Genomic DNA, 26196 nt, shown 5'->3' with positions numbered 1-26196 from the left:
AACGATTGACTTATTTAGCCGTAAACTTTCTTCACACAAAATAACAAAAAAAATCAATAAACATTTTAGAAACTGGCATCCAATTGAAGTAATACAGCTCATATTTATGTAATGGTCTCTACTATATGTTCCTATATCCTAGTTGTATGTATTCCTATATGTAAGTTTTATCATAATGTGAAAAAGCTGATTCGATAAAAAGTTATATACACATTTTTCAAAATGTGTATAAATTTCCCTTAAAAAATCATGCTAAAGAATTTGAATTACAGGCTGTAATTTACAGTCGTGCGAGAAATACAAAGCGCAGCTCGTCAAATGTATTTAAAATACGATAAAAAATGTTGAATCACCTTAGATTGTATAACAACCGCAAGGCGTGTGACTAAAATTAACCTCTAATTAACTCTAAATGATAAGTTAGTGTTTACTTTATAAATAATTATCTCTTCGTTATTTTTATTTCCGCTGATCTAAAAAATGATGACACACCGGTCTCGGTATGCAGCTAAAGATAAATAAAATGAGAACAATTAAATGGGTAAAAATTCAAAGAAGCAATTAAAATTTCTAAAAATAAACAATATGTAGGTGATTATCACTTTATTATTAGGCTTTATTTCCTAGAAGAGTTAAAGAAATACCACAAATAGTCTTACGCTTGCAAGGAATTACAATGGAGGTGTGCTGAAGATCCCGTTTATTCTTGTTTAAGGTCATGTCTACACTAAATAACAAACGTTATGCCAAAATTGCGTATAAGTTTTTTCTATAAAACATAATTTGATATCTATTGGGAAAAAGTTTTATCATTTTACCTGTTACATAAGTTGAAAGAAGTCTTTGTACCAGCAGTGGAGTAAATATGCAAATAGATCTGCCGTTTGTTTCGGCATAATGTTCCAAGTTAATGAAGCTTCACGTTTGCGCCAGCACTGCTACAAGATTTATTGAAGAGGGATGCCAAGAGTTTTTGGCTCTTTGATGTTGTTGTGATTTGTGTAATAGATCACAAAAAATTACGAGGTTATATATAATTACACGTGAATGTTTTAATTACTTTCCTGCTGTCTAAGATTAATTAAGCTTCTAACTAAATATTACGCCTTACGGTATAATAAATCAAAATAAGATGGTATTAATATAGGTAAATTCGTTGGAAAATATAAATTTCCATTAAAAACAATCTGATATAGTCGGCCGAGTAGCAATAAATAAATAATCGTTTGAAACGAGCCAGTGAATTCATTTTAGCTTTCCATTTTTCCTTTAATAATGACAAATGTGACTGATAAATTGGAAATACCCGTACGATTTAATGAATTATGCATTAAGCTAAAGTTAATTTTTTAACGTTTGATAATCCTTAAGAGGATTACATCCTATAATACGGATAATACCGATATTTTTTATTCATTGGTCGCCACAATTCTATTTTGATTACAATATATAATTTTGTAGTATTGTGTTTACACCATCATCATTTGAAGGTAATTAATATAAAGAAGAAAATGACAACATTAAATGTCTGATTAGTTATAGTTACTTTATAAGAACTGATTTACGTCATCAAAGAAAGATTTATAATGACCTTACAAAATAAAAATATACAACGAATTGGTAATCATAGGCGTAGTTATTATAATTCAAAATTACAATAATACTCTTTTTCTTTTTGATGTTCGTATATATTTACTTTCTGATCTAAAATCAAGATGCGTGCGTGGTAGCTATTTCTATATTATGCAAATTTAATTTTTTAAACCATGCTTTCTTTTTCATTTAAGACACGTATTCTGTATGTTTCCATACATGTGTTTACCGATTTCTGGTTTTACTTAAAGCGTCGTCCATATTGAGCTAGTCCGATAAATTTGAGTGAGTTAGGTGAAATGTTATTAAATTACGGTTACAATTTTAATCAATTAGTTTCAATCATATGAAAAATATTTGAGTTAGAGTCGATAGAAGTTCAAATTCAGTCTCATAAAATTCACATTTTCAATCGATAATTTATTCAATATAAATATTTCAAGGTGTATCAGATCAAGATCGTATTCGAAAATATAAATGATAAAAACAAGAAAGTACAAAGTGAGTACAATTCAGTTAAATGTGTTCTAGGAAGTTGCTTTATTTTCATTTGCCAGATTTCTTTCTAGAAAATCTAAACGGTGAAAGCGATGAACAGGATAAAATGTTCCCCAAAGCATGACGAAATTAACTGAAAATGAACAAAAAATTTAGTTTGAATTTTCATCAGCAGCTCTGGCATATAAATCATCTCGATTCGGATGGTCACATTGCATATACAAAGTATCTGAATAAGAGGAACACACAAAACTTCTCCAACATGATTTGTTTTGATAAATCAAATTTCAGGTGGCTATTCAACTTCTTCTATTATAATAGAAAAACTAAAACTGTGTCAAAATTTTCGTCATTTTTATTATTATTTTTGTATAACTTGGAGCTTTTCGAAAAAACATATTAGTGTACTTAAATGATACTACTGATAATGTTCGTGTTAAGAGCACCACCAGTAATATTTTACTTGTAAAATGACAATGAGGAATTATAATTTACAATAAAATTAACTGATTTTGTGTAAACTTACACAAAAAGCTCATCACGTAGTAATGAACTTTTCTGTAGTACATAGATTTCGTTAATGTTAACAGTTTTTTTAGTTATCCTTATTTTAGAAAACTTAAGTTTATGGTTTATTTAGTCTATTTTAGTCTATTTTTTATAATGTAAAGAAAAGATTAACATTTTAAATAAATATATACCTCCATAACTATGGTAATTCGGTAATTATAAATATGAAAAAAGTAATTTTTCTATCTCTTCTTCCATATTTTCTAAATTACCAATACTAATATTTTCTTTGATTGATTTAGTACATCGCACAAAATAAATTCTTTCTCTCTTTATGATTGAATTTAATATCTTAAGGAACAAAATCAGAATATTATATAACTATCTTATTGGTTATAAAAGTTGACAATCATATAATTCTAATAATAATCGTCTTTATTATATTATCAATTGAGCAATAATTTTTAAAGTAACAATAAGACTTAACATATAAATGGTTAACAAATAAGAATATCTAATATTTTAGACAAGCGTATCCAAGACAGTTATGAGTATGTTGCAATATCAAGCACGAAATAAATAGTTTGAAATATAATAATTGTAAGTGCTATAAAATTTACAACGTCACTAACTATTTAAGAAAAGAAAACAAGGAAAGAGAATGAATTTTATAGATTAATGTTAAATAAACTAGAGAATTTCTGGTCTTAATAAATATGGCTTAATTAAAAATAAAAACAATTAACTGTAAGAATTTTACGATTTTCAACAATTCCAACTAATAACAACTTTATAGTTGCTATAAAACAATAAGGTTAAGAGCTATCGTCTCTATCAATTTTGTGGAAACAAATTAAACATTTTAAAAAGCTCTAAGCTTTTCATAATACTGTAAATTTTAACGAGTTTTACTTTCTACAAAAAATATAATTGCCAATTTGAGTACGAATAAAGAAGAAGGTGCCAAACAAGTGAAAATAAAATGTATAAAATCTGTCTACATACGACAACTTATCTTAAGTTTGCTATTAACTTTCGTGTACAGTGTTTTTATGAATTTTACTATAAATCAGATATAAGTTATTATATTAATTTGTAATCTACAAAGATTATTATTTATTTGAAATCACTTTATAACAAAAATATTTAGCCTCTTATAGAGAACATTTCGTACACGGAGAGTTTATTTTGGCGATTAGTCATGAACTAATGTAAATGAAAATTTATAAAAAATGATTCGACGTACGTGTACAAACTTACGTCCACTAGAACAGCAATTAATAAAACATAAAACACATTTTTATTAACTTATTATTTCTATTTGGATAGTTTTTAAAAATAAAATTTGTTAGAAAAATGGATCGAACCTAATAAACCTGTTTCCTTTTTCGTGTACATTTAATAACGTTCTGATAACCACGGTACAAACACTAAAAAGATTTAAAAGTAAATACTGATACACACACACCAACATCTACTTAATACTATGTAAATGTGGTTTCAATTTATTTATTTCATATTATTAGGTCCTACAAAAATATAAAAAATTGCTTATTTATTTCTTAAATTATAAAATATATTCTTAACAAGCAAACTGTAGAGATAAAATCGCGACCTGCATTTTTTCCATTTCGAAACCTGCCTGGACGTCGAGTATCTTTTTCGAGCTCTACATATACATATATAAAAAAAAAATTCTCAAAAAGTATCAAAGGGAAATTAAAATGTTAAAGCGATCAAAGTGAGGTAGATACGCAGCATGGAATCCCCACATAAAAACTAAAGAGGAGTTTAGCTCAAAGAAAGTAAACCCCCCTTCACGTATTCCTCGATATATAGAGAAAGATTTACGGAAATATATACAGCCGAATCACCGACGTATCTGGAAACGATACACGTAGAGGTAGTTTAAGATGCGGATATACGCTTTTTCAGACCGTATCCATCCAGCTATATGCCAAAGTATGCAAATTAATAGGTATATGCGACGAACCCGCTTTTGTTCTAGTTCTCTGGACCCAACATTACACTGTTGGAATCCTTATAAGTTATAAGTTATAACGAACTTTGCTGGCGCTCAAATGTAGTGGACCTTATAGTGTTTCCTTTGTGGTGACTGATTTATCTATCAATTTTCCCAGATCTAATTACGTGTTTAGATGAGTTAAAAAATGTTGATCTAAGGGCACCCCCATTAATATTTTACTTAAAAAATGACAATGACTTTTCTACAGTAAATTTTTACATAGAATTCGAAAATGTTTGTCACATTTTTGAAAACTGGAGTATATGGTGGTACACACCATGTAAAATGTATTTTTATGATACTTTGAACTATTTTTTTTTTTTTAATTGTAGAAAAGATTGATTAACATTTGAAGTTTCGATCTAATCAAAATTTGGAAATTCTCGACGCTAGTAACCACGCATTTTAATATAATATTACTGTATTTCTAAGTCATTAAAAAATGTTTGTTTAAAGACCCTCAAATTCGTTAACTGGTGCAGAAAAAGGACGAATTTGTACAGAAATTAAATGAAAATGGTGCGTGCATCTTGATTGTCATTTAAAGCTTTTGTTCATGGTTTTATTAGAAATAAGAAGGTTGAAAATTAAGTAAAAATTGTTAAGAATTTACCACTTGGTGTTTTTTATGATTATAACTAAGTTAGTTTATGTAATTAAAATATGAGTAACTAAAAATAAAATAATTTTTGTTCTTTTCCATGTTCTAAATTTTAAGTATTTAGAACCACAGAAAACTGATCAATACTAAAGCATCCTTTACTTGTTTAAATATTTACCTAGTATAGGATGAGTTAAACTATTTTATTGAGACAGTATCTTACACTGGTTTTTACATATTTTTCTCCTCCTTTATATTTTAACTAAAACTAAATAAAAGAAAATCTCGATTATTCTATACGTGTGAATTTCTCCTTATTTTTTTATATTTTTATATAATTATTGATAATTTGCAAGATAAATTTTCCTCTTCTTTTTGTGATAAAGGTTACTATTCTAATAAACAAGATTAAAATACTATACAAATTCAATTTGGTCAATAACAAAAGTTGAATGCAAGTAGTGTTATGTTACATTATCTTTATGAGAGTTTCGACCTATTAAAAAACTCAAGATTCTAAATGTTGGTTGTCGTGCATTTCGTTTGTTAAAAGACCATCAAATTCGTTAACTGATGCAGAAAGACGACGAATTAGTTTGAAATTAAATGAAAATGGCGCACGATCTTGATTATCATTTAATTAATGTTTTGTTCATGTTTTTACAGGAAAAGAGAGTTGATAATTGTGCAAAAATTATTAAAAATTTACTATTTTTATTGTTCTATATTCTCCATAACTAGTATTTGAATATGAAAAAAAAGAATTTTTTCTATTTCATTTCCATGTTTTTTAAATTTTAAATATTAAGAATCACACAAAGCACAACAATATCAATATTTTCGTTACTTGATTTAGTGCACACCTCTCATATAATAAATAAGACTATTTTATTGAGACAGTAACTTATACTGCTTTTCGTGAATTTCCCTCATTTTGTGCTATAACTGAAATAAAATCTAAGAAAATCTTGATTATTTTTGGGTGTGAATTTCTCCTAATTTTGTACATTTCCATGTAATAATGAGACTATCTTAATAAACAAGATCAGAATGTAATTGTAAGTTCATTTGATCAGTAAGAAGAATTCTATGTAAATTTATTAATGTTACTAATTCAGCTCTTATCAAAGCAAATACTGTTTTATATATATATATATATATATATATATATATATATATATATATATATATATATGTAGATGACCTAATAAAAAACAGAAGATTTTAAAATAAAATATTTCAATATTTTAACGTCTTCTAAATCCTCAAAGAACGTTTGTTTAAAGACGAAATTTGGTAACAGATGCAGAAAGAAGACAAATTTGTGAAGAAATTAAAAACAATGCATCGTGCGGCATTTAAAGTTTTTGTTCACAGTTTTTTTCAGAATCAATAGAATTAATCATTTGCAAAATTGTTAAGAATTTACTACATTTAAAATTAGTATGCCGTAAGTGTTCAAGCATTTTTTGTAATCTAATTTAATTTAAGAGCTGAAAATAATGTCATACTGGAAATTTTCACAAATTTAATTAAAAGTTGATTATTAAGTTGTATTATATTTTATTTTAAAAATAAAAACCGCAAAATTGTAAAAAAGGCGAAAATGTTTTATTTGTTTTTTCGATTAAACGGTCTCAAGAAATTTGTCTCATCAAGTTGTAAAAGATTTTTTTATTGTTATTACGCGAAAAATTGTAGTATGGATTACTTCGAATTTTAAAATTTGTATTCATATAAAATTTATCAAAATCTGTAAACTAGTTAAATGTTAAAAAGTGCAATTTCAATAAAAATCTAGCAGAACACGCGAATACCTATCTTCCACATCAATAACATTTGAAAATATGTAATTGCAAATGATCGCAAACGAATGATTTAAACGACTTCACTCCACCCATTTTGATGATATACGCTAATTGTAAGTAGCGATTCCGATACCATTTCGATAACCAGCGAAAGTTATACCGTGGGGCTGAGCGTACGCTTTCAATGTTTTTGAACCGTCAACGTCAGCCACCACAGATAACGGACGCTCAATAACCGATTATTTATGGTCTCATTTAACATGACAATGTTCCGCGGTCGGCTAATAAATTTTAAATATTGTCCGAAATAAGTCGGAAGGGAGTATGTTTGTTGCGTTTTTTTGTGGCTCCTCTAAAACAGTAAATAACGTTTTATTGCACATTTGGACCGTCGCTAATAAATTTGCAGGTTGTCACGAAAACTGAAATGAACCGGGGGGGGGGGGGGGGGGGTCAATTAAATTTACAATTGTTTCTTTCAATTTTTGGAAACGTCGAAATTATTAAAATAAACAAGCATATTTTTTAAAAACTTTTTACTTTATACCTGAATTCTTGAAACAAAATGTAAACATCCTGCATAAACACCCCAGTGTCAATATTCATACACTAACAAAAGTCTTGGAAGTCGGGTAAAACCTTTAATGTTTATTCCGGTGCAGACGTAATTTTGAGACGTAGACATTATTACTATTTGTTTTAAGTAAGCAGTCGCTTTTATTTTAAGAGGTCTAGTTACTCAACTAAAATATTAATGATATATCGAATGTCCAATTTAAAATTTTAAAGTTCTTGATTTAAAACGGATAACAAGAAGGTAGACATGATTATACCAAAAGATCTTTATTAATAGTCATATAAATCCACCAATTTATATTTGTTTTTATTATAATAATCTTCAAACATTTTTAGATATGTGTCAAGCCTGTCGTGCGTCACTCTTGGAATTGTTTTATTATTTATTTTTTATTAATTTACACTTGTTGGAATTTTTTATATTTAAAACTTTATACTATTACAATACTATTTTTTTTTTTTTCATATTTTACTAACAATATTAACCGTTTTTATATTTGTTCTTTTTATGTTTATTCATAATTAAAATATTGATAATTCTATATTCTAAAGAACTTTGAAAATAATAAAAATCAAAATATACTTCTCTAACTTATGTGAATAATAAATAACAAAAATACTAATTACTGACTTCACTAAAACAGCAGTGCTTTCGTTAATTTAAATAGTCTTTTCACTTTGTTTCTTCCAAAAATGTACCATCAAAATAAATTATTTTTATGACACTTTGCACAGCAATACTAGTAGCTGGAACGGAGTCTGCCTGTGAACCTTTTTGAGTGATGACCGAAGTTAAAGATTAAATGGACCGCGAAACTACGACCAAAGGCAGTCGCAACAGGGGATATTGAATAAAGGACCGGCCTGAGGGTCATCCTGCACTGAAGTATGCGACAGAGAAGAAGAAAAAAACACTAGGGTGAAAAGTTACACGTTTAAGCACACGTCGAAAATAAAGAGTTGGCCGCAGTTCTTTGGTCAGGTATATCTATTAAAAGACCATTAATTATTCGATATGAAAAAAGAAACTATGCATTTGTCGATGATGAAGTTGCGTACTTGACAATATAAAAATAAAAGGAGAATGGAGCAAAATAATAGATTTATATTTGATTGTTTTAATGTCTGATTATAAAAAAATTAACATTCAAAAAATTAACTAATAACTTCAACCATGTTATGCCATTCTGTTATTATAAAATAAATGAAAGTGCACAGTTTAAAAAATACAAGATAAACCAGTATCCCATACACGTGTATCTACCTAAAAAGGAAAATTCAAAATTCAGTTCAATTTAAAATTGAATAATTAAACATATGCACGTGAAAGGACAGGCAACGGGTGGAGGCATTTACTTAAGTGCATACATGTTTGACGCGTTCTTTGTTTCCATTTCTAGTTTTTTAGAAACGGGAGAAAAATACTCCGAATGCCGTCAACGTCTCTAAAATAAACTCCTGAATACTTTACACCATCCAAAAGTTAAATCAGTCGAATAAGAGGGAAAGTTCGCTCTGTTTCACGTATTGTTCACTGATGCATTGAAAATTCTTTTCAAACGAATCATTGTCGCTATAAATGTAAAGAAATTTCATGTCAATTTACTTGTTCAGCTGTATAAAGTAGTATGAAATTTGTTTATTAAAAAATTTAAATCGATAAATCATTCAGAAATCTGTCGATACAATATTCTTGATAGATCAGCGTTTGAAGCCTTATAAAAGTAATCTAATCTACACGATATCTATATCATTTTCCATTTGAAAGTCTCACTGAAAATTAGGATACCCGATTTTTGCAAGAAAAAATTGACAATGTGAATCATCTCTTGTGTTTTGATTAATATAAATTATGGTTAATTTAGTAAGGAAATATCACCATAACTTCTTTATTTATAATTTGATTTAATATATTTATTGTTTTAATAGACCTTTTAATCTATAATCTGGGGCCTGCAACACAAGCCCTACAAGTCCTACAATTGTAAGAATATATTTTACACTTGTAGCTTTTGTAGAATTTTTATATATGTAAACGTATTCTGTTACACAATCAAAACTTGTATAAATGTGTTACAGAATTTTCTACAACTGTAGGTAATGTTTTACCTATCCCCAACCCTGGGTAAATTACTGTGTTGCGACAATTTCCATACTCTGGACACGTACGTATCTGTGGTCAAGTGATTCCAAAAGTGACTATGCCTAAAGAATATCGTTTTACTATAAGAAATGACTTCACTTTTCTTTCTACACTACTTACACGTAGTGGATGGAATTAAATACAGACCCCAGAATTAATGAACCAGCCTATGTGAATCGATATGGTAAACAGTCAATAAATTGTATGGCAATTTGTGGTCCAGATCTTAAATTCTACTATGTAAGTGCAAACTGGCCCGTAGTGTTCAGGATGCACGAGTGCTGCGCAATAGATTTTTTTATATTTACAGAATAGAAAATGGTTGGAAACCTCATTCCAATGCTTTAATTCTTGGAGACTCCGATTATCCTCTGAAGCAGTGGTTGATTCCACCAACATACGAAAATCCAGCCCAGAATAATTTCAATAGAGCACATAAAAAAACAAGCAGATTAACTGAAAATGTATTTGGCATTTTGAAAGACAAATTTCCTTATTTAAACCTTCTACGCGTCGATCCTGTATTACAGCAAATATTTTTAAGTGTAGTACGACTATGTAATATTTAAAAAAATGACCACAAAGCAGAAGAATTCGTAGTACCAGAAGATGAAGACGCCCTAGATGAAGAAAATTGTGAAAATCTCGGAGATAATGCACATAATTTTTTTGAAGAAATTACCTATGTAACTACTAACACGTTTTTTATTTAGAAAAATAACACAACAAAATAATTATTTGGTCCGTAGCATGTTGAGTAGCCATGTAATCGCAACTTCTTTGCAGCCTAAATATTACAAATTTTGATAGGATTTGTTATTTTCAGTTTTATAATATTTGTAGTTTTAGTTTAATTCAATAATTTTTCAATTTTAGATATTTGATCAGCAATATCTTCTTTTCTTGTTATTTGTCAGAAACATTGTATGTAGGCACTGTAACTCTTGTTCGTTTTCCTGCAAATAAACAGATTATATTTTGTTGGCATTCGAATATCATTTCTCATTAACTAATAAAAAAGCGACTATCAATTTTAAAAAATAGTGACGTAAGAAAAATCTTTTTACCACAAGATTCCTATTTTTTATTTTAGAGTAACTTACTATAGACTTCTTTTGATGTAGATAGGATCACTGAAGATTGATTGGTCGGCTCTCAGGGATTGTTTCGCATAAGTGCTCTCGAGGTTGTTCAAACAACTCAGCTACTCCAAGCCCACAAATTACAGGAGACTCTTTCCCTATGATTTCTAAATGTCATGTTATCAATCAATAACAACAAATGCAAATTACAGTAGTTCTCACCACTGCAGTTTTCTTCAAAATCTGCCATATCGTATCCCTTACGTAGGTCCAATCCTTATCCGCGGGAAATAAACAAATACTTTGAACCATTGTTGCTATTTCCTTTCACTTTTGCACTTTATCCTGCTTTCTTAATTTATCAGAGAATGCTTCGAAAAGAATATATTTATTTTCTATAATCATTAGTAACAATTGCAGATGACGACATGTGGACGAATGTTATTGTCCACTATAATAAAAATCCAGACAATAGCCGATCCTCGAAATTCCCAATTCTCTAAATATAGAGTGATAAAAGATGAATTTCCAATGACGCTTGTAGTGTTGGAAAAGAGCAACTTCACATAGAAGCCTTGCAGAAGCTTAACCAACTTCGTGTAAACATTTTCATAAAGTTGATTTATCAGAGTTTTGGAAATGGTCTCTGGATGCCTTTAGGCGAATGTCCACTGAAACACAATAAAATTCAGGAATATTTTGAATAACATAAATGGAAAACAATAGGATGCGTCATGTACCTTCTACATGCCATATTGAATTTGTTCCTTAATCTAATCCCTTGAATATTATAAACGAAAATGCACTCCTCATATTAGGAACATATAGCAGTGTATGTCAGATTATTAGGTGCCCTTTGCAGTTTAGACACCAATTTTTCTTACATCTCCCTGAATGCGAAACTGTTGAATAAATTGTTTACGTCACCCTCGTATGTATGCAGATTATGGTGGGAATGTTTCATCCGAACGGGCCGGGCTTCCCAATAATGCGCACACCTCAACGGACCATGCATACTTATGATAGGGATTATATCCAATGTTAATCGCCCAAATTGTTTGGTAGACCATGGTTAACCTCTTTATGCATCCACGCGAGCCATTTTAGTTTGCAATGTTATTGCGAATTGCTCTCGGAGGCCTTGGGCCCTCGGTATTTGCTCAGCATCAACTGGATTACTCTCAATAATGTGCTGTAGTGTACATACTTCAATGATTGTAAAACTTATTCAATTATAAGCTACGTCTTAACCGCGATAGTTAAAATTATTTTATTACGAATCATATACGGGGTGGTTCCTAAAAAGTGGGCACACTCAGAGAATCTGACAGGTTTAAGCCGCACATATTTTATATTAAATTAATAATGAATCTCAGAGTTAATATTAATTATTAAAAAATACTTATTCATCATCAATGAAATTATTTATGTAAAGGTAGTCACATGAATTACATGCACAATTTTATTAATTTTATTAATTTTATTAATTACACATTGACGCAAGATAAACCAAAATAAACAGGAATTGATGGAAAATATAATTAGTATTCATTAATGTATTTATTATAGTGGTGGAGAAGTAGCACACATTACTATTTAACGTTGGTTAGTGAATGCACACCAATTTATTTTAAATAATTACTCTATATTCTTTGTACAATTATTTATTTAGTACCTAAATCAAAATAAATTCCACTGGCTGATACTAGAAATAGGGCACATTTTAAAATAATAATTTATATATAACTTAAAAAATAGTTAATATTTTGTTAGGGATCCTTTTTTCCTTAGAACCGCCTGTAAACGACAAGGCATAGATTAAACGACATATCGACGATAGGTTTAAATTAGATTCCACGACTCTTTAATTAATAATAATAATTATAATAATTTATCTAAAGAAAAGGAACCCCACACCACAACATTTCCTCCAGTGTTTCAAAGTTTTTGCATCTAGAGCCCTAAATTTTCTTTGGAGGAGTAATATATTGTTTTTCATCTAATACTATTCTATTGAACTTCGATTCATCACTCCAAAGTACTCTACGCCAAAATTGTGGAGGATTATTAACAAATTTTTGTACAATCTTTTGTCTTTTCGAATATTCTAATGAAATACATCCTTGTATGTTTTATCCATTCAGTCAACGTCTAATTGTTCTATTAGACAATGATATTGCATGACTCAATTAATTTAGAAGATAGGAAAGGATTTTCTTTATTGATTCTTCCAATTTGTCTGTCTATAAAAGGAGTTGTTTTTGTTTAGAACGTTTTTTATTGTATTTTCGATTGTGTGTATTGTTTCATATTTATTAATAACATTGTAAATCAATTTTAGGAGTATTTTATTATATTTTGGCAATGTTAGCAATATTTAGACCTTGATGTTTTATATTAATTATTATTTCTCTCTTCTCCGGAGCACAATATTTCTTTTTTACCACTGAAAGTTATTCAATACAATAATACAAATCCTACTAAGAATAAATTTTTACTATAAAGAGTATTGTTAAATATTTTCAACCAAACCAGACTAATATGTGCGTTTAAGATAATATGTCTATTGTTTTCAAGATGTGTGATGAAAAACGTATATAATATTGAAAAACGAATTAAATATATTTTTATAATGACTGGACAAAATTAGAATTAAATGCTTTTATGAAATTTCCTACAAAATGTTTTTTTTTTTTGTAATATTTCTTTGGTTACCACGGTAAGCTAAGAATGTAAAAAAATGTTTATAAAGACTCTGAAATTAAAAATAACTACTTTGTCAGTCCGTTTTGTAAAGGCTCCAATTGAGATCCTCGTTTTTTTTTATTGAAACGAGACTGAAGCTTGATGTTCAACATGTAAAATGATTTTTAAGCGTTATTTATGAAGACACGGCATTTGCGGTTAATCTTTATGGACGTAAATATTGTATAAAATTCAAAACAGGCACAAAGCGTGATGTATACGTGCGCTAAACCCTTAACTAACGCACAGAGACTGGTAAACCATGAAAAAATCATGCCTACAAATTGACAGATGCCCCTTCTAAGTATGTTTTCTCATGAATGTTTGATGCGGTTAATAAAAAAACAAAGTCAAGATAAAAGGAATCTGAACGGCTCGACATTAAGAATTTATGCCTGAATTTCAATGTGGCGTTGTCGGGATATTTTTATTCGGGGACATAAGCATAAAAAAGAAGTACAGTCGAATGTATGCTAAATGTCCAAACATTTTTCCATCCAGGGATTGTTGTAGGAAACTTTTACGAAAAATATTTTATGCGCTTGTACATAATATAATTTAAGTTTGCCCACATAAAATTACCACACAACGGACTATATTCAGACAGAACCATTATTAAAAGTGATGCAAAATCAATTCCGACAAATTTTATGTGCTTAATTATGACGAATTCGACAAAAAATGTGTGCACATTTACAATAATTAAAATGCAAACACGGTTACTGTATGCAGCCATATTGCAAAATTGAGTGAAAAATTTTGTTCGTGAACAATATCGGTATTAGCGAAATGCTTACAATTAGTGAATCGCCTGATTATGCGGTGGTCGATATTCTCTTTCCCATTTTACAACATAAAACGGGTTTTATGATGATTTATATCCTGTTTAGTCTCGCAGTATTTATACTTTGGATACTTTGCTGCTGTTTAAAACCCGTATAGTTAAATCATATCATAAAATCAGCAAATTAATGACACACAATTCCAAATGAAATGTTAAATTCACTGAAACAAATCTGACCGAATACATAATTCCCCAAATGGTTCATTATGAATTCAGGTAATTAACCGAAAAAGTGAAGAGAGAAACAGATTGTTTGATTCGATGTTTATGTTTATAACGCTTGCCTAATCTTATCTAATCTAATTACTTGTGCTGACAGTTTCGGTTAATTTGCTAACAAGTGTTCCGCTAATTGAGTCCGCGAATTCTTCAGCCTTCTGTTTTTCTTTTTAATTATCCCTTAAGTCCAACGTTGTTACGATTATTTTTAAAAGTACTTTTTAGGTGGAGCCACAGTCAAACCTCCAAGTCTAGTTAGGTACTGGATCTTGATTCCAAGTTTTCCTTCTTATCTCCACATAAATTGAATTTCTTTCAGGACATACTGGAACAAGAGACCATTAGGCAAAAATGATTTATTAGTAGTATTATTGTTCTAAGCTTTAACTTTTCCATTGTTTGCCAGTTTAGTGGTTCTGGGCATTATTACCATGGTAGATCAGCTTTTGTATTTTTCCCAAAATTTAAATATAGTACTGAGGATCTAGCGCAGGTTTTTTGAAAAAAATTCAAAATCTGTGCATATCTAAATTGTTTTCTTACCCAATACCTCAGTTTTTTTTATCCACGTAGATGTGCTCCTCTTATGGTTTCTTGTAGGTTGATATATTTCCTTATCAATATTCTAACATATATTGAAGTTTCTACTTCTCCGTTATCATTTTCAATCTCAAAAATCTTTTAGAGAAAATCCATTCCAAACTAAAAGTCATATTTATTAATTTCATTGCTTATTTTGTACCCCTCAATTGAACAGTTCTACCCTATTATTTGTAACGATCACCTCAATCATTTCTTTACCTTTTTATCATTTCTACGGGACTATTTACTAAGTAGTAATAGTTGAAATGTTTAAATATTGTTGTGCTAGTTGAAAACTGGTTCTAAAAAAAGTAAGAATCAATCTCAAAAAAATGTTTAGAAACTATAAAATTATCAAACAATAAATATATCTAGAAAAAATTATTTTAAGCCACAATCTCTGAAAATGCAAAAGTTTCAACTTTTAAATTTCAAATATAATTTATGTTATATACATTTTATCTTATGTGACTGAAAATTTTAATATATCAGAAAACTTTTAAGGACTGTTTAGAACATTCGTGTGGGGACGTAAATTCCTAACATACCTACCAATTCAAATATCAAATCCGTATCCCCTGTAGTTCCGCGGTTTGTGGCTCTAAAAAAGACTGACCATAATAATCAATATTGTAAGTAATTAAGCAATAAAAGGCGGATAGAGCATAAAATATAAGTAGACGTCATTCCAGTTCAGTAGCCCGATTAGGTAGCCGGATAATTACTTTATTAACATATGGTGTAATTTAAATTTTTATCTAGCTTTACGGCCAATTATATCTCCGGGGGGATAATCATGTCCGCATGTCTATAATTAATGTAATTACGTATAATGGGACTTTTTCATGGCCCATTTTGGGGCGTACCTATTTTCCATTCCAGTCCGTGGCCGAACCGAGATCGTAAATTTGTCTGAATACGTACAACAATGCCCGGTATTATAAATTCAAATTAACTCACATACGATACACACTTTTATGTGAAAATCAAACTCGTAAATCCGCTTATTAAACCCACCAGACACTGTATCAACGTGTTTGTGATTCTCAAGATTAGAGGTTTTAAATTCATTATAGAGATACTGATGTGCTTCATTTTATTTTGGGAAAATCAAAAGTAAAATGTGAACATTCCAGGCACATCAACATGCTGACATAAATAAGTTATAGACTAAAAGTAATTTAAATAAACTTGCTTTTATTTTTGTTTTTGGAGTGGAAACAATATGTATTTATGATTTTTCAGTATTACTACTATTTGACACATCCTCTAATCTTTTGCTTGTACATACTCGTACACTGCCTGATTTAAAACCCTTGAGAAATTAAAATTAAGAACAATTGCTTTAAATTCAAAATTACTTTATTAATATTTTCATTATACAAATGAGTTTCATCATTATCATAATCGACAAAAGATTGAACTAATTTGTTACCTTCAAACTTTTATGAGTTAACAAACATTAAGTCAGAAAGTATAGAAATTTGCTGAGTCTAAAAATAGAAATCTCATGAAGTCGTGGAACAACATTCTTTAAAGAGGAAGTTTTATAAATTAGAAGTATTAAATTACATCTTTTACTTCATGTCAACTAACCAAATGGTTCAGATATTTATAGAACAATTAAGAAAGTTGTATCTTATATCAAAATTCCATATTAAACTTTAGTTATAAAAAGCAGAGCATTAATTTTTTGAGTCATTTAAGTACGTCTAAATGATAAATTATATATTTATCATATAAATCTTACTAGTATAGAACTTAAACATATTAGAAACATCTTTGAAATGGTAAAAATTTGAGAATACAAAAAGTGACAATTTATTCAAAATAATGTGTGCAGTAGTGATTATCATTATAGCAATTTAATTTTATGTTACTTATTATATTTATTATATAGTATATTTTAGCCATAACTCTTTTATTTAATGTGAATTAGTTCTCTTATACAATATTATAAAAACTACTATATTCTTATTCTAGCTTATCTGTATTATTTAATTTAAAATTAATACTTTTGTATAATATATAATATAATAATAGTATATTTTGTTTTAAAATTTTGATCCATCTCCGTGGCATAGACTCGACCATTTTTCAAATCTAAGACAAGTTTATATTTCTTCAAACACCTTGAAATGCTGTAATGAGTTCGTTTAAATTTGTAAAATTTTTATGTTGAATTTGGTAATCTCCCATGTTTTATATAGGGTTGATGATTAGCCTTTAACCAATCCACACATATTTATTAAGAACATCATTCCTTCAATATATGGAAGTTCTCATGTTTCTCTATGGGTATAACAAACTTTTTATTTGTAGTTTTGGTCCTATAGGTAGAACGATCATTTTTTTATAAATTATTTTGTCTCGTCACTGAAAACTACTGGTTCCCGCTGTTCTGTGGTCCATTCAATATGATCTCAAGTCAGTCAAAATTGGACTCACATTTTTAGTAGAAACCAGAGATTTTCTTGTAGGTCTGGTGTCATTTACCTTCTTCTCACTCTCCTTTAACTAATTTCAGCAAGTCCTATTTCCTTCAAGTTTGTTTTAATTTCAATTGACGATAACATTGGATTGTTTTTTGATATTCAAATTATTCATGTATCGTTTTTCGAACTCAAATTTTGACAATTTTTTTCGTAGCTACTACTTGATCAGTTTCTAAATTTTTAACAATATTAGAGACGTTTGACTTATTTAGACGTAAATTCTTAGCAATCACTTTTAATGCCTCTCAACATTGACAACGCTGAATTATCATATTAATTTCTTATAGTTTCACTTCGGCTAAATATTAAATAAATATAATAAGCAAAAGACTTCTAGTAAATAATCATTTATTCACAGAGAGCAATGAAAGATCACAAAGTAAAAAGTTGGTACAATTTTGACTATTGAAAAATAAAAAGTAAGTAATTTTTTGAAGAATAAAATTAAATTGACAGTTGTACAGTAGTCACCACAATAACAGGGCATTATTAGCATCCAATTCAAGATGCTATAAATATGACTAAATATCTAAAATAGTCTATATCAGATTATAAATGCTATTAAGAAATACAAAATTCATATTTTATGTTGTTCCACAGAAACATTTAATGGTTCCAAAATAACCAAATTATTTTGGTCGAAACAGACGACAATTAAGAATTAATGAATTATGTCCGTTTCATTGATAAAACGAGAAAAACAAAACAGATCAAAAATAGGATGCAACACATCTGTTCCACATATTCTTTCCAGCGATACTAAATCTCTTTTATCACGTTATAAATTAACGCTATCACGCTTCATCTAATAACAAAAAGGTAATATTAAACTGTGTGAAAAATTCAATAACTACATAAACGTATGGCTAAATAAATATAAATCTTTGAACGAGGATTACTCGACAGCGATTTACCAACGAACCGAGAAAATAATGAGTTTATCGAAGTTGTTGAGTTTTCGTCAATCCTTTGATTCCCGATAATTAATGTTGTTTTAATAGGCATTATCCAATAATTATGAGTAATTTATTAGAAAGGAATTAAAATGCGAATTACATGTTCTTTGTTCAGGATGTATTTGAAAGGTTTAAACCTACTAACTAATTGTAATTTATAGTAGATTAAGTTTTTAATTAAGAATTTTTAAAAAAGTTTAAGTTTAATTACACTGGCGACGAAGTTTAAAGCAGTTATTCTCTTATTTTTTTAGAAAAAGAAGCTCGTCCGCTCAACATAACTTTGCGTTACTTTTTTCTTTTAAATAATGATAATTTCATGAAGGCCTAGAAAACATCGTTTAAATGAGTCCATTATGATCATCTACTAACATGATAAACTTTAATCCTAGCGTAAGTTGTATAAACTCGGTCGTTATTTAGTTCCAGAATTAATTTTAGCTAGAAAATTTGCTGGGCATCATATTCGTATGTAGGATATTTGCATTATTCGTAATATTCACTCCACAAAGTGTTAGTCCTCAAACTTGGTCGTCTGCGCATAATCCGAAACTCTGTATACCTTTGCATAGTTTTTGTTTATCTCGTGTGAGCTAAGTTTGTGTATGAAGTGACATTCTGCATCCAAATTAAGTATATGCGAGTACCTAAAAATAGATAAACATGAAATTTATTCTACCATGTTCACTTTATGAAATTTAATGCAAATATATCACAAAAAGGGGGTGTAGTGTAGTTTATTAATTTTAAAAATTCTAAAATAGTATATTTGTCTATTAATATGTGATGGGTTGAGGAAGTCATCAGAGTAAATTAAAAAACATTAACAAAGATAAAAGTTATTCTAAAATTTACAATCAGAATTATTTAGTTTAATTTATGTATTATCCCAAAAACTAAATAATAAGAATTCTCTATTTAAATTTTACGATTTCCCCGCAATATAATGTATTTCGATTATGTTACTATAATGTTAAACCCGAAGGAATTGATGTTCACAATCAATTTTTGTTATTCAACTTTCTACGAAATGCAAGTCAGCCACATTCATTATTACATCTTCATCTCCTTGGTTCTCGACCGGTCGCTATGCTAATATATCCCGACGAATAATTGATATTTCTTTGTTTTTAGGCATGCACACATGTCTTATCTGCGATGGTTATCGTAGTGGCGGGTACCGATACCGATCGCTGAATCAATCACGTCGTCTCTTGATCTCTGCTTGAACCCTTTTCATGGAAGGGCCGCCCTGAGAGACGAAACGAGACTTGATTGATTCATGATGCCGTCTGTCATTTGTTTTCCCACATCTAACGATCTGATTTTACTACCATATTTACATTGGACTATTTTACATATTCTGTTACTTAAAACTTAAGTCTGGTTGAATTAAATCAATTGCAATAGTAGTTTACCTAGAGCAGAAATTACATATATTGGCACTGACACTCGTAAAAAGTTTTCACACCAAAAATGTTTAGAAACGTGAATGCTGAATTTTGTGACAGTCAATAATTAATACATTCATTTAAATAAAAAAATATTTTAATCATAAGTGAAAAGTAAAAATCCACATATTAAATGAATCACACATAACTGTACAACTACTTACTAAATTATATTGGCCAATAAATTCAAATAAATTCAACCTTTCAAATAAGCACTCAGAAAACCACCATTTCAATCAAATATATAATTAGTAGTGCCCATATGGTACTGAACAACAAGGGACATGTCAACTTTATTGCAAAATTTAGTGTGACAATAATTTAAATTGTTTTTATACGAGGTCGATATATCTCACAAAAACGTTAGCACAGTGGAGAAAGTTGCAGGGTTTCACTAGTAAGTACGATCACAATTTCGTTCGGATTTTTTTAATTTTAAAATATTTAAAATACACCTTTCTTCGATAGGACTAATTAAACGTAACTGAAGATTTGAGATGGTTTAAATAATATTAGAATATGTTAGATGGTTTAAAAAATTTTAGAAAAAATTTCTCTGACAAATAATTTTTATATAACACTTTTTGTCCTTGAATATTGAAGTTTTATTAATTTTACCAAAATATCGGATTCCACATAAAAATCTCAAAAATTAAACTAAAAACTGGCAATTGATTCACGATGTCATTTGTTCCCCACTTCCAATAAATTGATTTTCTATTGGAGTCAGTGAACCTGTTTCTGTTTCACTGCTTTGGCCAGTTTTCATATGTATTTAAATTGACTAAGCATTTTTGTATTTTATAGATTTATTCTTTTATATCTGAATTTTATTGATTATTTAAAGACATAATTTTAAATTAAACGATAAATTTTTATATCAGAATGCAAAAATCTTAATTAATATGTCATCATAAAACACATATTAATTTATCTAGATTTGTATATTATTGTATAAAATAAAGATAATTAAGCCCCAGGCAGGAGTCTTTAAATATGCGCTTCGTTAACACCAGATTCATCATTCTTGGATATTTTTAGAACTAAAACAGAAAATTAATTACTATGAACTGAGACATTGTTTGTTTATGATAAATTAAACTGTTCACATTGTAATACGTTCAAGGTTAAAGATTGTATTACGAAAATAGGTTTTCAGCTTCCAAATCATAATATTTTATACATATATTGGTTAACTTGAAATATATTCTGTTACCTTTCTCTTACATTAGTATATGAATGAACATTGAAAAGTGAAATGCTGACAAATCATGAAAAAGCGTATGACACTCGCGACATAAATCCTTTTAGTTCCAAGGGACTAAGAAAATCATGTACCCTCTTCAAATAATTTTGAACTAAAATGGGTGTCACTTTAAAAGGCTTACATTTAACAACTCAATTCATACACCTTTTAATAAACCTATTGTTACTAGTACCGATTCGATTCTAGGTAGAGGCAAAGTAAAGTTTTTGGCCAATACTTCATTTATCCACAAAATGTTTTAATTCACTGGATTCAATAAACCAGATATTAGTTAGAGCTGTTTAACTTTTTTACAAAGTCTGCACTTTTTGCAATTTTACCGAGAAAATATCGCGAACTAAGCTCATTGGTCATTTCAATCGCTCGTCTTAATTACGAGAAACTTCATTACAACTTCTCTGTATGTTCTCAGACTTTTTCAAGTCCAAATTAACGAATCCTTTGTTATCCGAAACTTTCATTTAGTTCTTTTTTTAATTTATTTCCATAAAATATTCGCCAGATTAATACAAATAACTTTGTGAATTATAATGTCGATGACAACGATAAAAAATGACTCATGTGCATATAATAAACTACCACTTCTAAGAATAAAACATTCTTGGACTACTTCTTGTTAGTTTTATTTTATTAAAATGTTTACTTTTATTATTTTTCCATTTTAGATGTCCATCCGCATATATACCATATATTCACAAAACGTTCCAAACATGAATACAATTATCAAACTTTTAAAAGATGGATGTCGCAAATACTTTATGCGAAAACGAAACGAGATAACACACAAAAAATAGAGACAAAAATATATTTGTAATAGGCTCATCAGAAATAAAATTTAGTATTAAGGAATGTAATCACGTAGTCTATCATCATTTATTTCTTAAAAAATGAGATTCTCTTCTGAGAAGCTTTTGGGACAAATAAATGAAATTTATCTATTATTAATAATAATCAATTTAAGTAAATATTAATTAAATTACATCAAAAATTTACGTGAAATATGCCAAGCACACGTTCGTGATATTAAATATTATATATTCTCAAAAATTTATTTTCCAAGAATTATTTAGAATGTACAATAAAACTTAAAGAATTGCCTTCACTTCAATACGTTTTACAGATACTTAGCAAATTGTTAATCCCCTTTAAAGTAGGCGGTCGTCGTGAACACTTAGGTGGATTCAATATTAATAGTGTTCAAACTGTCAGTAGCTTAAAGGGGAATTAGTGGAGGTGAATTATTTAACACATCCCATACACTTGATCTTTACTTAACAAACCACAAGATACGCACCACGAGCACCTAATCCGGGCCGAAATCTCTTTGTTAACTTTACTACTGCGACTTGAGCCACTCGACAGACTGCATTGTTCTTTCTGGAGCGATAAGCGGTTGATAGTGGCACTCACACTTCCGACCATACCTTCGACAGTTTTGCAGCATGCAGTTTTGTACAATCAATATGGCTAATTAAGCTTGCACTTCGCCTGACAGATCAAGATCTGGAAAAAATCCGTTAATACTTTGTTTTATTGTTTTTTTAAGTATAGCAGCGATAAGCAGTTGGTGGCGTCCTGCACATTTCCAACCACACACTTGGCAAATTTTGTAGAATCCACTAGCAGGTCATGATCTAGAAAATTCCGTTACCATATCATATAACTAGCATATAAAAACACATAGAAGCATATAATATTACATATATTATTATTGTCTCCACACTTCGATAAAATATTATTATACTGTAACTTTTAGAAAACTTGAATCGTAAGTTTCATAGTATTAAATGAATAGATCTCTAATTTACTAGATCAATCATCAAGTCTAGGATTTTCGCATAATTAATAATAAAAAGTTGACGCCACTATATTAGAGAGATATATGAATTGAATATAATGTGTATACTTGTATATCAGTCTGTTTCTTGGTTCTTACATTTCATACATCAAAATATAAAATATTATATGCCTCTTTTACAATTAAACTAAAACAATTTTAATTAGAAGATCTTAATAAAAGCTTATTACATTTTTCATAACATGATGAAGAGAACTCGATATAAATGTACAATTAAAAATTAAATGTGAATTAAAAATGGCAATAAATGCAGTGAAGATGGACAATGTCAATATCGTCCTGTAGCAACGGAAAAATTAAGTAATATCTTGTAAGAAAACTTGCATGCAAAACATTTAGAAATAGGTCAATCATTAAACTGTGATGAATCAGTGAATTTGATAAAAACACTGGACAAATGGATTTCACATAAATTAAATGAGGATAACAAAATTAGCCGCTTGACAATTGCCAATTCTCTCCTTGCACGCAACGGAAATGAGCTTTTTATCGATCGTATTATTACTCGACGAAAAATAGCTTGGAACACTATACAGTTCAGATTACGCAAGAAACTGGAACGGGGAAGAGGAGATCAAAATTGAAGTTAAGCTTTTCTTCAGTCCATATTTTATTTTCACGTGATATTGTACAACTTTGTCAAAAAATAATTTGTGGTTATTTTGTTGAATAAAAGGTATTTTTAAAAAAATTATTTTAAATTTAAACATTTAACAAACTGAAATGATCAGATTTAAAAAAAAATCCAAATTCTACTGAAGGTGTTATAAAAAGACACAATTTTTTAATAAAAAGTTACATAGACTGGTTGAATATTTGGTATTGATATAGATAATATTAATTTTATGATAAAAGACATACATAATCGACATAATTACCATTTGGTTACGTCCCTTTTACACCGCCTCCTACATGTCCCCAGGATGGATCTACCTTGTCGTGGTCTTGGGGCTCAGTACCGCACAAGCCAATGGTAGTGGGGAGCTAACGGATCCAACACCTGCAAGTCCAATCCATCCCCAGGAAGATCTGGGGATCTTCCTCAGATTGGACTTGTTCTTCCGAACCCAGTTGACAGGGGGCTGGCATCTTTGTCAGTCTCACGTCTTCTGATTCAGTATACCACGTATATGCAAATATACGTTCCTTTCCCCCATGTATGATTTATCATACATGGTACACACTATGGCCATGATCTTCGGATCGGTGCCCGGAGAGGGGTTTTTAAACTTTCCCCTCTTTGTCCCCCAAACAAAAAAAAGCCTCCTACATGCAGTACGTAACGTATATAGCGGAAATCAAATAAATTAAAAATAAAGTAGAAGCTTTAATTGTGTTTTATCGCATACTTACTTTAATTATTTTTTTTCTCAAGCTTTTCAACTTTCTTCATTGTCCATATATATTAGTATTCTAGTATTTCTTTAGTTTCAACTAGTTAAGTAGAAGACTCTTGCAAAAAAGAGTTAAAGCTAAAAATGCCTAGAGGTGTCCAGGTGAAAAGTTCCGGAATGGTGAAAAGCAGAGTAAAATTGCAGAAGATTTAAATTTAAACAAATCGATAATTTAAAGAACTATTTCCAATTTTAACAAAAACGCTTGTTGTTTGCACGACAACCATCAGAAACACACGTCTAAGTTAGTTAAAGAATGGTTAGCTTCTCAAGGAGTACGTGTAATGTCTTGACCAGCACAAAGCTCAGACCTCAATCCAATTGAAATCCTTTGAGAAGAAATTAATCCGAAAATGTCTGCCAAAATTGAAAGAACTCTACGAAGAAGTTCAATCGAAAGAAATTTCGAACGATTATATTGCTACAAAAATCAATGAAGAAAAGGTGTTTAGAAATTATCACAAATAATGAATATGCTACTAGATACTAAATAAAAGGTTGTTTTATTGTATAGCTGCTCTACTTTTGAGCCTTGAATATTTTCCAAATATTAATAAATACTTAACTAACCCCATTAATATACAATTGTATTATTCAACATAATAATATGGAAGTTTAAACTTACACTTTTATCCAGACCATGTTGTTATGGTGTACTAAATGAAGTATACGAAGAAATACACAAAACAGGTTCAATCGTGAATGAGTCCACTGCTAAGTTAGACATCCAATCATCAAGTCGTCTAGCCTAACTCAAACATGAAAACAGTAGTAAAAACCAGTCAGTGAAATATTTCACTCTGCGAGATAGGTTTCAGCCACATCATTAAATGTTAACTGTAACCTCTAATTAGAGATATATCGCATGGCATTGTGTGCAAATGAGGCACCTCGACAGAGTCTGTTGTTCCGCGGAGATGATGGACGATTATTTTCGACTCCTGTGCCAAAACGACCCTGCATGACGAGGGTTCAGGTCGCTTTTAGAGCGCTAGATGTTTCGCGAACCATTCAAAATGTTTAGTTATTTGAGTATGTTGATATGTAGGAAGGGGGTCATAATTTACAGGTTTAAGACTCATTTGCAGCCTGATATTTAAATATTTTATAGTCAAAATGTTTGTATTCTTGTTTAGTAGCCGGATGACTTTATTATATGGCGTGCTTATGTCATATTGTGAGAATTCATATTTTATTAATATTAAATGAATGTATTCACATCACATTCACATTTCTCTAAACAAGTATATCAACGAAAAAATAACTGGATATATTATAAAATGTAATCTCGATACATTGTATAATTTTGTGTCTTGTACTTGTACATAGCAACACTATGTTATATGTAATTTATTAGAACTATAGCAATAAGTCACATAGAGGACTTTTCCTAAAATTTTTCTGCAAATTATTTTCCATTTACAACAGGATTCGCCCACTTTCAGCAGAAATTGGTGGTATATTTCGTGATAATGCTTAAAGAGATGTTGACTATCATCTGCTCCTCCCCCATTTTTTACTTCTTTGCAGCAATTCGTCTTTACTTAG

This window comes from Aethina tumida, chromosome 1 (assembly GCF_024364675.1).
Source record: "Aethina tumida isolate Nest 87 chromosome 1, icAetTumi1.1, whole genome shotgun sequence".
In the NCBI taxonomy this organism is placed as follows: Eukaryota; Metazoa; Arthropoda; class Insecta; order Coleoptera; family Nitidulidae; genus Aethina; species Aethina tumida.
Note: the sequence above shows the minus strand (reverse complement) of the source record.